This window comes from Lithobates pipiens, unplaced genomic scaffold (genome assembly GCF_037356315.1).
Source record: "Lithobates pipiens isolate NorthernLeopardFrog02 unplaced genomic scaffold, aLitPip1_a1.2 Scaffold_10, whole genome shotgun sequence".
Taxonomy (NCBI): domain Eukaryota; kingdom Metazoa; phylum Chordata; class Amphibia; order Anura; family Ranidae; genus Lithobates; species Lithobates pipiens.
Genome location: NW_027507686.1, coordinates 225,096,391 through 225,111,583, shown reverse-complemented (window position 1 = coordinate 225,111,583; position 15,193 = coordinate 225,096,391). Strand labels below are relative to the sequence as shown.

The 15,193-nt window shown below is 44.2% G+C and overlaps 1 long non-coding RNA gene across 1 annotated transcript in view; it reads right to left on the bottom strand.

Moving 5' to 3' along the window:
• Positions 1-510: 510 nt before the first annotated feature.
• LOC143940564 (uncharacterized) overlaps positions 511-15,193 on the bottom strand; it is an 84,751-nt gene continuing 70,068 nt past the window's right edge. Inside the window, exon 9 of the long non-coding RNA XR_013263892.1 lies at positions 511-961. This is a non-coding gene — a long non-coding RNA (uncharacterized LOC143940564). The remainder of the gene's footprint in view (positions 962-15,193) is intronic.

Here is a 15,193-nt window from a genome sequence, read left to right as displayed (position 1 = left end):
ACATGATTGAGGCCGGATTCTCATATGTGTGGCTGCAGGTTTCTGCCTTTTCACCGATTTAGGTGCGGACTTTTGCCTGAATTTGTACCTGACTTGGACACAAACACGCACAAGACCCTTTTACAATCCGCTCCCCGGCCAACCAAGACCTGTCTAAACCTGCTCCATTAAGAGCCAGTCTTACTCGCATTTCATGCAAATTGGATGCGGAGAAACACTCACATATATGAAGCCAGCCTTAAACCTTTAAATACATTAAAGGGAGTGTGAACAAGGTTCAGAAGGGCAGTTTTCTCAATAAAAAAACAAAAGCAAGCAAATGGGGACATGACGGCAAACTAACTGGAGTAAAGTTCAAAACCAATCTTAGAAACTAACATTTTACTGAACGGGTAGTTGATGCTTGGAATAAACTACCAGCAGAGGTAGTGAGACAGTCAACAGTAAATGGCTTCAAACATGCTTGGGACAAACCTAAATCTATACTATAACATAGCAAAACAAAAAATATGGACTGTTTCAATAAGTTTTATTAGTTTTACAAAAGACAGTAATACAATTTAATAAACATGTTTACATTACTGGGGCCTATCAAGAATGGTGAAGGCCTGCCTTCACTTTTTTTACGTAGCTAGGAATGAGCACCTCCTAATCTGTGATGTTCACCCCCCTCCCCTTACCTTTCTTAAGGATCACCCTCCAAACTGTGACTCCATCTTACATCCGCACCTGTACCCAATAACCTGCAATGTACCGGGCCTATCATAAGGGGCACCTCACAACCCTGTAAAGTAAAACCACCATTCCCCGATACCAGACAGCTGACAATCTATGTACTTGTGTAAGATGTAGTAGATCTGTTTTTAATATCAAATAGTGCAGGTGACCCATTCAGATAATCATGCCAATTGGCTTCAGAGGTGGTCTCATATGGCACAACAATCCCACTTCCATGAGGGTCCTGGAAGAAATCCAAAAACATAAGAAAAGCAGTTAGTGCCACACCAATGTTTGTAGAGTCCAGAAAGAATTAGAGCATTATAGAGAATTACACCAAGCATACAGGACAAGAGAAGTGGTACTGTGCTGATTCCTTACATGCCGAATAAGAACAGATACTGAGAAATATACCCAGCACAGGGGGCAAGAGAAGTGGCACTGTGCAGTGTATATACAGACAGAAAAAGAATGATGTGCTCAGGAGGCGACACTTATGGGCACTGAGGTGGCACCGATATGCAGCATTGATAATCAGTGCCCTGATTATCTGTACAGGTCTCACCTGCGAGGCTGCTGATTGGTTCTCCTCTCCTCAGACACTGTCAATGTGAGGCGAGGGGAATCGATGAACGGAACTTCCATATTTACATGTGATTGGTTGTGATTAGACACAGCCGATCACATGTTTAAAGAGCCGTCATTGGCTCGTTACAGTGATCGGGGTCTCGCCTCCAAGCCCAGACTTCTCCTTCATCTGGCACAACTTTCTTTTGGGACTTGTAGTACCACCAAGTCACTCAGTTTAATGTCTCCAGATGGGGACTACATCACCCACAAATCCCTATAGTTCCCAGCAGCCCTACGTGGTTCCCTGGGTGAACTTTCCCTTCCCAGGATATTCCTGCAGCCAATCCTTGCCCTCCTGCTGTCTGAGTGTTAGGTGGGACCGTCATCCAGAACCCGCAGAGTCCTTTTTCTCCTCTTCTCTAGCCCAGCAGCTCTGGCAGGGAGAAGTAGAGAGTCTGCAGGGTAAGCTGTGTGATGACCCATCATGCAGAGGGACAAAGCAGCACCACTGCTCAGGCTGCAAAAGCACTTATGTATTCAAATAACACTACATGGATTTAACCACTTCAAGACCAGGCTTTTTCTGACACTTGGTAAAGTCTGAATTTTTTTTTTTTTTTAAGTCTGAATTACTTGGAACCCCCAAAAACATTATATAGTTTAGCAGAGACCCTAGAGCATAAAATGGTGGTTGTTTAAATATTTTATGTCACTATTTGCGCAGTGGTCTTTCAAATGCAATTGTTTGAAAATAAATACACTTCAATACAGTACTTAAAAATCTCCATAGGTGATGCTTTAAAAATATTTTTACACACACACACACACACACACTATATACAGTACTTCTATAAGGGTGTGAGAGAAAGTAAAACAAATTTTAAATATCCAAAAACGAGGGGTGGAGAGGAGGTCTTTCGGTAAAGACCACTTCTCAAAATTGGGTGGAACTCCGCCTTAAAGGAACTTTAGCCACAGCAAAATAAAAGTTATTCTCTGGAGTAGAACAATTTTCAGAAAATAGATTCTGGAGCAACAATAGTTTCTGTACGACTATATTTATTTTTCCCTGCCCCCCCCCCCCCCCCATGGGTAAAATTAAAAATAAAATATAAAAAGCACCCCTCTAGGTTAAAGCCTCTTCAAAAGTTTAAATTAGTATATACATACACACACCAATCAGCCATAACTTTACAACCGCTCTCCTAATATTGAATAGGTCCATTTGCAGCCAAAACCACCCTGACCTGATCCAACAGATTCCACTAGACCTCTGAAGGTGTGCTGTACAGATGCTCAACCTGCGGCCCTCCAGACTTGTAGTTGGTTGGGCACCCATGCTGTGTGTCCAGCACTGAGCCATCAGTAGCAGATCCTGTAAGTTGTGCTGTATGGCCTCCATGGACTGGGTTTGTTTTTCCAGCACATCCTACAGATGCTCAGATGTCATTGTAACAAGATAATCAGTGTTATTCACCTTACCTCTCAGTGGTCATAATGTTATGGCTGTACAGATCACATTATTTATGTGTAAGAAACTGCGCAAAAGCAACATTATATTGTGTAGCCCATTATAGAGTATTATATATAGATGACATTATAGAGCAGGGATATGCAATTAGTGGACCTCCAGCTGTTGCAGAACTACAAGTCCCATGAGGCATTGCAAGACTCTGACAGCCACAAACATGACACCCAGAGACAGAGGCATGATGGGACTGGTAGTTTTGCAACAGCTGGAGGTTCACGAATTGCATATCCCTGTTATAGAGTATTATATCATACATAGATGACATCGTATGAGAAATAAAATGATATATAGTGCCCATATAGAGTATTATATATAGAGGAGATTCTAGAGTATATTATTATATATAGATGAGATTATAGAGTATAATATTACATATAGATGACATTATTGTATGTACTATTATATCTCTAGTATAATAGTAGAGGTATAGAAAAGTCATGCAGTGTGTAGATGGTCTGTCTGGGATCGCACAGCCTCCAATCACAGGGCGGCTCTCACCATTACTGTCCCGGGACTCCCCATGTCCACAGGAAGAAGCGGATCCGCTCCGGTCTCGGTAATTCTTCTCCAGGGAGGCGATGAAGTCCGGCTCCGCGCGCCAACTCCGATGCAAAGGGCCGAGCAGAGGGTCCGACTCCATCCCGGCACAGCAACACTAATCCTTTCCCCAATTGCTGCCTATGTGCCTAATACAGAACACGGGGCGGCGCGCTGCACTCTGGGAGATGTAGTCCTCCGGGCTCAGATCCTCTTCTGTGTGGGGGGGCGGCCGGCACAGCTGCGAACTACACTTCCCAGAAGGCAAGAGCTTGTATCAGGAAAACTTTATTGAAACCCATAAACTTTCAAGAAGTTTGTGAGTGGCTTGTTCAGCTGAAGGGGCGGGGGTCAGGGTAGAACTACTATTGGCCAGATGTCAGACAGCCGGGGAGGAGGGGGCGGAGCCTGGAGGTACCCCGGGAGAACGAGAAGTACAGAAGACAACTGACTGCATGTAGTGTGCTGTGAGTACAGCGGGGTGTATGGGGGATGCATGGAGTGTGGTGTACAAGAGTGTATGGGAAGCACATGAAGTATAGGATAGTCTATAGGAAACCTATGGAGAGTGTATGGTGGGCACATGGAGTGCACTATGGGGTATAGGTGAGTGCATGGGGGACACTTGGAGTGTGCTGTAGAAGAGTGTATGGGGAATAGGAAACATGGTGTATAGGAGAGTATATAAGGAGCACACAGGGGGTGCAGTAGAGGAGATGGGGGGGGTTTCGGGTTTCCTATGAGCCCCCATACTATATATAGGTGCGGGGTCAGTGTGGTGTGATGGGGGAGGGGAATGGATGGAATAGATCCCAGGATTAGTATGGAGTGTGGTGTATATGAGGAGAAATGGATGGGGGGGAGACATTCTATCACAAATTACAGAAATGTAATTACCATTCACAGATATCATAAGGAAATCATTGTCAGGGAAAGCACTGCGGCTTTTTAAAAATGTCAGCAGTATTGTGTTATGTGGTTATTACAAATAAACCATCAGAGACTATTGGAGTTTTATTTCTATTTGAAATGCAGTGTCTGCCTGAAAGCAAAGGTCACTTTTACTGTCACCATGGCAACAAGCCCACTGTGACAGTTGGTGATGACATCATAGTAGGAAGCCCACTGTGACAGTTGGTGATGACATCATAGTAGGAAGCCCACTGTGACAGTTGGTGATGACATCATAGTAGGTCTGTGGCTATAAACAGCTGTGCAGGAGAGCCGGTAGAGCAGACCAGCAGTGATAGGAGAAGGAGTTAGCAGCACATTGTTAGTTCTGAACCTTGGCGAGTTGGTTATTTTGCAATTTCTTTGTTATTTCCTGAAAAGATGGGAAACTGCTGTAGAAAAAAACACACTTATGTTGATGAGACAGCTTACTGTCCCAAGTCACAGGCAAAATCTACATCTAAGCCTTTAGTGACTGGAACACAACAGACATATCAGTCTGCTGTCTCTCTCCACCATGATGTGCCCAAGGTGCCCAGTGGCGCTTGGCCAACTGCCACTAATGGCAAACCAGAGCAGTCACTTCAGCTGGAAACACTTCCAGTGATCTATACTGATGTAAAGGAGTTTGTTCATTCTGAGAGAGGCAGTAGCCCTCAACTGAACATTCCTATTACCGATGAAGATACATCTGTTCAGTCTGATGGAGCCAGTAGCCCTCAGCTAAACAGTCCTATAAGCTATTCTGATGAAGAGGGGTCAAAGCCTGAAATTTCTCAGCTGAAAACTACAGTGGCCTATTCAATTGAAGACACATCTGTTCAGCCTGATTCCTCCAGTAGCTCGCAGCTTAGCGATGGAGAGGTGACCTTTTCCGATGGTGAGGTGACCTTTTCCGATGGAGAGGTGAGCCTTTTCTCCGATGGAGAGGTGACCTTTCCGCTTTTAACACTTCAGCTGAAACCTGGAGTGACCTATTCTGACACAGCTGTTCAGTCTGATTCCTCCAGCAGCTCACAGCTTAACAGTACTGTAAGCTATTCCGATGGAGAGGAGGTCACATCTGAACTAGAGGAGTTCACTCAGCCAAGCAAAAGAAAAGTGGATGACAGAGGAGCAATTAGCCAGTCTAGTTCTCCTGTTGAACCCACTTTCAAAATGCTGAGTCCCTATGAATCACCTATCTGCACAATGAACCCATGTGTGGAACCATATAACCTCCATATTCTGAGAAGAGACCTGCAGTACCTTATGGAATATGGAAATGAAAGCTATGCCTACAATCGGAGCATTGAACACCACTTCCTACCTGACAACTGTCTTAATCATACAGAACTGGATGAAGAAGACCGAAGGAAGATGGTGCGCAGACTGATCAAATCACACTCAAAGTACTCCCTGAGCTTGGAGTCCCTGTGTCTGGCCATAAACTACATGGACAGGCTCCTACTTAACCTCACGATGAAGCGGTCCACCTACAACATCATGGCCATCACCTCAATGGTACTTGCCTTGAAAATATCAGAAACATATACCAAAGAAGTGCACCAGTCAATTCAGGATTTTCGCACGTATTACACCAACACCACTATGTGGACTATGGAGGCAATGATCATGAGGGAACTCCAGTACCGGCTAATTGCTCCAACCACCAACTTTTTCTTGGAGCATCTCATCATGAAGCGGATGGCCAGTGCAGAGTTCACCGCACAGACAGTGGAGGAGAACCATAGGCTGATGGTATGTGCAAAAGCAGTCGTTAAACTCTGCCTGACAGAGTACTATTACTGCTCTATCCCTCCATCACTGCAGGCCATCTGCTGTGTCAAAGCTGCTGAATGGGTGCTCTCCCCAAACGACACTGTCACCATCACTGGTGTACAAGGATACCCAAATGAAAGGGTGCAGGAGGTGCTAGTATACACGATTACTCTCATGAATGACAACCAAGACTACTTCTGCAGCCTCATAGGATTTGAAGATTTTTACCCAGTTCACTACTGAGTACTCCACACAGAGAGTGTGTGTGTGAGAAGGGGTGGTAAGAGAGAGGGGGGGGGGCAGAGAGAGGAGGGGATAGAGAGAGGGGAACAGAGAGAGAGAGAGAGAGAGAGAGAGAGAGGGGCAGAGAGAGAGGGGGGAGATAGAGACAGGGAGGGGGGCAGAGAGAGATAGAGAGAGAGAGGGCGGGGACAGAGAGAGGGGAACAGATAGAGAGGGGGGAGAGGGGGGGGGAAGAGAGGTGGGAGGGAGGGGGAAACAGAGAGAGGAAGGGGAGAGGTCTTGCTGAGAGAGGGGGGGAGGAGGGGGCTGAGAGGAGAGTGAGTGGGGAGATTGGAGAGAGACCTCTTCAAATAAGTTTCACTGGCTGTGTGGGAGGTGGGGTGAGAGTATAGGGCATTGGTTTACATTTTAAATTTAATTCGGAAAGCGCCAGCGGGTCTCAAGTGAGCACTCCAGACCAGACTACAAAATGTGGTCACAAATTCAAATTATAACAGAAAAACACTCACCTTTATCTATTATATAAAATGACAACCTTGTCAGAAAAAATGAAGAGGTAAAGAACACCCAGCACCCTCCCCACTGTACTTACCTCCATGGGTGATGGGCTGATAGCGCTCACTCAGCAAGTGTAGCGGTCTGGGGGGGTTCGATATCCTCGGTCTCCTTCACCTTCTTTTTGAAGTACTTCTGGGACAGATCAGAGAAGTGCTAATTTCTCAGGGCTGTACCATCCAAGAAGCAGACAGAATGACAATGACAGCTAATCATCCATGGAGGAGCAGAGTACAAAATATAGCCACAAACTCAAAATATAACAGCAAAATAAACATATATGCAAGTTGAGCGCTGCCACCTAATGGTACGTGATATATCTGTATTTATCAACAAAAACAAACAAATATAATGTAATAAAATAAAATGTAAACGTAAAATAGGAAAGTGAACAGAGAGTTGCTGATATCACCTATGTGTTCTCACATCAACAACAGAAATGTTATGAATATGTAATATGTGATGGTGCTGCTCAACCACCTCCGGACCGGCTCACTCCGATATACGTCGGCATTTTGAAGAGGGATATCGTTGTTATGGTAGCAGATAGCTGCCAAAAACCCGTATCTTCTTCAGTGAGCGGCCCGGTTTCCGATAATAGTGGTCTCTCTGGGCGGATTCGCCGCTCTCCAGTGGTCTCTGCCGGTAGCGGTGGAGACGATGGATTCCTCCTTTTGGCTTGGCATGGAAATGAGTGAGGGGAAGATGGCCCCCACCCATCTCCATACCATTGCTGGGCAGAAGCGACATCAAAACGTCACTTCCACCCATAACTCTTAAAGCAATATTTTTTTTTTTTTTTATTAATTTCATTTTTTATTGCATTTTAGTGTAAATATGAGATCTGAGGTCTTTTTGACCCCAGATCTCATATATAAGAGGTCCTGTCATGCTTTTTTCCTATTACAAGAGATGTTTACATTCGACTTACATTTTCATTCGCTTCTGCGCACGCAAGGCAGGTCACTTTATATTTTGAGTTTGTAGCTACGTTTTATAGTCTGGTCTGGAGAAAATAAGAAAAAAAATGAAATGGCAAAACACATTATTTTTTTTAAACCAGAGTTTGATGTCATTTATTTAACATCTTACAAAGAAGGAGAGGTATTGGCCGACTATAAGGGGAGGAGGAGGTCGGATTTTTTTTTTTTGCAACGCTAAACTATATCCTTATTTTATAGTAAAAATCAATACACATCCACTAGGAAATGGCCCTGTTATCTAGTTTACAGAAAAACAAACAAAAAAAAAATTGAGATTTTTGGGTTAACAAACACATACATGAATTGGATGATTACATTCCTTGTAATAGGAAAAAAAGGTGATAACATTTTTTTTTTAAAGAACAGTTTAAAAATAAAAAAGGTAAAATAAATAAGAAAAATAAATATATATATATATTTTTTTTGAAACGCACCCTGTCCCGCCGAGCTCATGTGCAGAAGCGAACGCATACGCGAGCAGTGCCCACATATGAAAACAGTGTTCAAACCACACGTGTGTTATCGCTGCGATTGGTAGAGCAAGAACAATAATTCTAGCTTAGACCTCTGTAACTCAAAATATGCAACCTGTAGAATATTTTAAACATCGCCTATAGAGATTTTTTTCAGGGGTAAAAGTTTGACGCCGTTCCACGAGCGGGCGCAATTTTGAAGCGTGACATGTTGGGTATCAATTTTCTCGGTCTAACATTATCTTTCACAATATAAAAAAAAATAAAAAAAAACATTTGGGCTTTACTGTCGTCTTATTTTTTAGTTCATAAAAGTGTATTTTTTCCCAAAAAAGTGCGCTTGTAAGACCGCTGCGCACATACTGTGTGACAGAAAATATTGCAATGACCGCCATTTTATTCTCTAGGGTGTTAGAACCCCCAAACAATATACATTTTTTTCTAAGTGGATATGCGATGCTGTACCCAAAAAAAACATTAAAGTCCTTTTTTTACCACACATAGAGCTTTCTTTTAGTGGTATTTGATCACCTCTGCGGTTTTTATTTTTTGCACTATAAACCTAAAAAAGAGCGACAATTTTGAAAAAAAGACAATATTTTGATGGTCAGAGAGTGTGCTGAAATGGTACAAAAGATGGTCAGAGACTGCAGACATAGTATAGGAGATGGTCAGAGACTGCAGACATAGGAGAGGAGATGATCAGAGACTGCAGACATAGTACAGGAGATGATCAGAGACTGCAGACATAGTACAGGAGATGATCAGAGACTGCAGACATAGTACAGGAGATGATCAGAGACTGCAGACATAGTATAGGAGATGGTCAGAGACTGCAGACATAGGAGAGGAGATGATCAGAGACTGCAGACATACTACAGGAGATGATCAGAGACTGCAGACATACTACAGGAGATGATCAGAGACTGCAGACATAGTACAGGAGATGATCAGAGACTGCAGACATAGTACAGGAGATGATCAGAGACTGCAGACAGTACAGGAGATGATCAGAGACTGCAGACAAGATACAGGAGATGATCAGAGACTGCAGACAAGATACAGGAGATGGTCAGAGACTGCAGACATAGTACAAGAGATTTTGATTTTGTGTATTTAATTGAAGCTTGGACCCCTGCGTGGGATTCCTGGATGGACCTTTGTTTTGTTTTTCCCTTTAATAAACATGGGCTACCAGGCCCTTAACTATAAATGCCTGTCTGATGTGGAGTCACTGCACCAAAATGCATCTTTCCACTTGAGATAAACACCCCAATATCACAGTCTATAAATCATAATTAATATTCTGCCGTCTTCATAGCAATCATTGAATATTGCCAGATGAATGCCTACATATATTTATTTTCACCTTCTTTTTCAAATATTTATTGCACTGTAATCATCACCTAAAGTGGTATGGATTGTATTATGAGTTCTCACGTTTTTAGATATTTATTTGCTCAATGTCACATTATTTGAATTACCATTATTTACATCCTTGCACACCAATGTTAAGTTATCTTTCTTGCATAAATTAATTTGACAGTCACTACAGCAGTGCAGCCCCACCAATCACATTTAGATACGGATAAGCTATAAGGTGCCTACAGCAGCGAGTCACTTGCCATCAGTATATCCAATTCAAAAATTCAATGTGGTAGTATACACTACAGATATGTCCCCCAATCCTGCCTCCCAACTCACATCCCACTCCAATCCCTCCTTTCAGCCCAAATCACTTCTAGCACAACCCCTCCCCCCCATCCCTCATAGAGTTAAAAGCCAAAAATGACCTATGGATTTTGATAGATATAACCGATAAATGGAAATATTTTAGCATTGAAATCAGTGGGCAGCGCCGTGGCAGCAGCGCTTTGAACCCTTTATTTGGCTGCTAGCAGGGGTTAAAAGCGCACCGCTAGCGCCCAAAAAGCACGGCAAGGACGATGGCAATGCGTTTTTAAAAAAAAAAGTTAGAAATGGATTTACATTTAGTGAAATAAGCATTTGACCCCTTTGCAAAACATGACTTTGCAACCACAGAGGTCAGACGTTTCTTGAAGTTGGCCATCAGGTTTGCACACATCTCAGGAGGCATTTTGTCCCACTCCTCTTTGCAGATCCTCTCCAAGTCAATAAGGTTTCAAGGCTGACATTTAGTAACTTGTACCTTCATCTCCCTCTATATATTTTCTATGGGATTAAGGTCTGGAGAATGGCTAGGCTACTCCAGGACCTTAATGTGCTTCTTGAGCCACTCCTTTGTTTCCTTGGCCGTGTGTTGTGGTCATCATTATGCTGGAAGACCCATCCACGCCCCATTTTCAATGCCCTGGCTGAGGTTCTCACCCAAGATTTGACAGTACATGGCCCCTTCCGTCATCTCTTTGATTCAGTGAAGTTGTCTTGTCCCCTTAGCAGAAAAACACCCCCAAAGCATAATGTTTCCACCTCCATGATGGTGAGGATGGTGTTCTTGGGATCATAGACAGCATTCCTCCTCCTCCTCCTCCAAACACGGCGAGTTGAGTTGATGCCAAAAAACTTGATTTTGGTCTCATCTGACCACAACACTTTCACCCAGTTCTCTGAATTATTCAGATGTTCATTAGAAAACTTCAGACGGACCTGTACATGTGCTTTCTTGAGCAGGGGGACCTTGCAGGCACTGCAGGATTTCTGTCCTTCACAGTTTAGTGTGTTACCAATTGTTTTCTTGGTGACTATGGTCCCAGCTGCCTTGAAATCATTGACAAGATTCTCCCGTGTAGTTCTGGGCTGATTCCTCACCGTTCTCATGATCATTGAAACTCCATGAAGTGAGATCTCGCATGGAGCCCCAGACCGAGGGAGATTTACAGTTATTTTGTTTTTCTTCATTTGCAAATAATCGCACCAACTGTTGTCACCTCCTCACCAAGCTGCTTGGCGATGGTCTTGTAGCCCATTCCAACCTTGTGTAGGTCTACAATCTTGTCCCTGACATCCTTGGACAGCTCTTTGGTCTTGGCCATGGTGGAGAGATTGGTATCTGATTGCTTCTGTGGGCAGGTGTCTTTTATACAGGTAACAAGCTGAGATTAGTTGCACTTCCTTTAGGAGAGTGCTCCTAATCTCAGCTTGTTACCTTATAGAATAATCCTGGGAGCCAGAAATCTTGCTGATTGATAGGGGATGAAATACTTATTTCACTCATTAAAATGCAAATCCATATATAAAAATTTTTTCAAATGTGTTTGTTTTTATTTTGGATATTTTTGATATTTTGTCTCACTGTTAAAATAAACCTGCCATTAAAATTATAGACCGACCATTTCTTTGTTAGTGGGCAAACGTACAAAATCAGCAGGGGATCAAATACTTTTTTCCCCTCACTGTAGAGTACATACCGTATATACTCGAGTATAAGCCGAGATTTTCAGCCTCTTTTTTGAGGCTGAAAGTGCCCCCCTCGGCTTATACTCGAGTCATCGCTGTCTGCCCGCTCGATCAGCGTGTCGAGCAGACAGACAGCGGCCATTCTATAATTCAAAAGCCGCGCCTCCGGCTCCGCCTTCGCCTGTGATAGGCGGAACACTGAATTTCCCAGCAGCCTGTGTTCCGCCTATCACGGGCATCGTCTCATCCTCGTACTACGGACGAGGATGAGACGATGCCCGTGATAGGCGGAACACAGGCTGCTGGGAAATTGAGTGTTCCGCCTATCACGGACATCCGATAGGCGGAACAGCAGTCAGTGGGAAATTGAGTGTTCCGCCTATCACCGACGGAGGCGCGGCTTTTGAATCCTAGAATGGCCGCCGACGAAGAGCTGAAGGACGGAGGCTCGGCTCGGGACGGGACGGGCCGGGCCGGGCCGGGACGCAGGCTGGATGGGACGCAGGCTGGACGGGACGCAGGCTGGACGGGACGCAGGCTGGACGGACACAGGCAGGCTGGACACAGGTAGGCTGCACGGACACACACACACACACACACACACACACACACACGGATGCATGGACACACACACACACACACACACACACGGATGCATGGACACACACACACACACACACACACGGATGCATGGACACACACACAGGGATGGATGGACCCACAGGGATGGACGGACACACAGGGATGGACAGGCATGTCTCACCCTCGGCTTATACACGAGTCAATAATTTTTTCCAGTTTTTTGGGGGTAAATTGGGGGCCTCGGCTTATATTCGGGTCGGCCTATACTCGAGTATATACGGTATACTGTATATTTTTCTAGGTTTTCACATGGGATTAGCGCTTCTCTCCATTTTTTTTATTATGGGGCTAACATTAAAATTGACTGTATCCACTTCCCTACCGCAAAAGGAAAATAACGAATGAACAATGCCATAAAGTCTGGAGGACTACCAGACTCAGCAAGCCTACTATGGGGAAAATGTTGAATATGATATAGCAAAGGTAAAAAGAAAAAATATCGAACAGAAGTTCTGCATCCAAATGATAAATAAAATAAAAAAATCAATTTGCTGTGTGCAGTGTGTGCCCGGGCTGGACATCCTGGTCTGTGGGCTCTCCAGCATTTCTATGAACTGCCCCCAGCTCAGCACCCCTTCTCCCCACTCAGCCTCTCCTCCAGCCAGAGGAGCAGGGTGCTGTGGTGCTGGGAAACCACTGACTCCAGATCCCCCATGTTCCTGATCCAGGTTGATGTCTTCCTGAGCAGAGCCACCACCTCCCGCAATACCCTGGGGGGGGGGGTGGCAGCAGCAGTGGGGGTGACAGGCCACCATGGATCCCCAGCTGGACTTCACTCTGCTGGCCGCTCGCCCCTCCCGCAGTGTCAGCAGCTGCTCCACCACTCTTTTCCTGCTCCATCTCTGCGCCGTTGATCATGTTCACTAATGTTGGTGGTGCCAAGCAGCACTCTGTCCAGAGGGCCTGTGATGCCTGACCCGCCTCCACCTTCCTGGCCAAGACCCCGCAGCCTGCCCTGTAGCAAAAGCACCTGTCACTGACAAAAATCACAGGTGCCAGGGTGCAATTTCTAGTCGCCGTGGTGGTCCTGGCACCTGGGATTTGTCAAGCCACAATTTAAAAGCTTAAAAAAAAACTTGCCGAAAGCTCTAGAAATCCTTCATCAAAGCTCGCTGTTCACACTGCTCTTATACAAGATAATCACTTCTGGACTGCCCGCCGCCATTATACGTCAGTACTTTGACATTGAATACCGTTGTTATGGGAAGTAATATCTGCAATAACCCCAGTATTTTTAGAAATGGCAGGTGGTTCGCTCCCAGATAAAAGTGGTCACCACCAGATCACTTTTATCAGCGGCGGGAGAAGTATGGAGATTTTTAAGTATCAAAATTTGTCGCCATTCCACAAGCCGGCACAATTTTGAAGTGCGGCAAGTTGGGTATCAATTTAATGGGCGTAACATTATCTTTCACAATGTAAAAAATTGGTCTAACTTTACTGTTGTCCTATTTTTTTTTTAATTCAAAAAGTGCATTTTTTTTTTCAAACAAAATTGCGTTTGTAAAAGTGCTGCGCAAGAAGGGCGTGACAAAGTATTGCAGCAATTGCCATTTTATTCTCTAGGGTGTCTGAAAAAAAAATTATATATATATATATATATAATATCTTTGTATATATCCTCCTATCTGTTTGATTTTGGCACACAGCTGCATGATCCATTCACATTCTGAAGAAATTCATGTGTGTTTGTCTGTGTTCCTGTACTGAGTGGGTCTAATGGAAGTGGTTTCATAATTATCAGTCAGCTGTGGCAGCTGCAGGGCACTAATGAGGAAAGCTGCTGGGCCTGCATCCCTTTAGACGTGTTCCTATTGGAAATATCTCATTAAAAATTAAATTTTTGTTGCAGGGGATGCTCCATGCAGCCATATTGCTTTGCATTTATAGAATATTACAGCGGCTGCAGATTGAAAAGGAAAGGTTGTTTTTAATAGCATGGAAGTACAACATGACTTGTATCGCAATAGTACACGCTGTATTATTTTTTTCTTTATTTGCTATTTTTTTTCCCCACAAAAGTGGAGTTACCACTTAAAAGTGGACCAAAGACATTGAATTGTAGCTGGCCCTGCGCTTCACATCACTAAATAATCCTGATTCCAGCGATCAGAGAGATTCCATGTAGACCCAAAACAGGAACTGTAATCTGTGCAACACAAAAGAGCATATTTCATACTCCTATCCTTACCTGGATTGCATCTTCAATAAACACAACAGCTTGTTTTAAATGAAGAAGATCACACACAACACCGGAGGGGGGGAATAAATAAATAAATAAATAATTAGGATGCATTGAGGTGAAAATAACACAAGAGATTACAACTTTAAGATGTGTCCATTGTGTTGATTCTTCTTCTTTTAGTAGAAATCCTCCATGCCGCCCCCACCTCTGTAATCTTCGGGTGGGGGGGGGGGGGGGGGGGGGGTATAATACAAATAAGAAGCTGTCATAATCGCTCTTTAGAAAGTGTTAATACTGCAGCTGCTGACTTTTCATATAAGGACACTCACCTGTCCTGGAGTCCAGCAATGTCGGCACCGCAGGTGACGTTTCCATCAGCTATGGGGTGTTGCTGCTGCCGCAATTGCCTGTAAGGGAACCCAACAGTGAAGCATTGCGGCTTCACGGCCTGGTCTCTATTGTGCATGCGTGAAGCACGTTGCACTCTTACTGGCCCGGCGGTGGGGGAAGGAGGAGGGAGCCCTTGCCGTACCTTGAGCGGAAGTTCCACTTTTGAGTGGAACTTCAGTTTAAAGCATGTTATGCAGCACAGTGTTTGTGCTGTGTTATTTGGCCCCCCGCCCTCCATATCACCTGAAATACCTTGTTCTGCCCTGCCCTTTGTGAA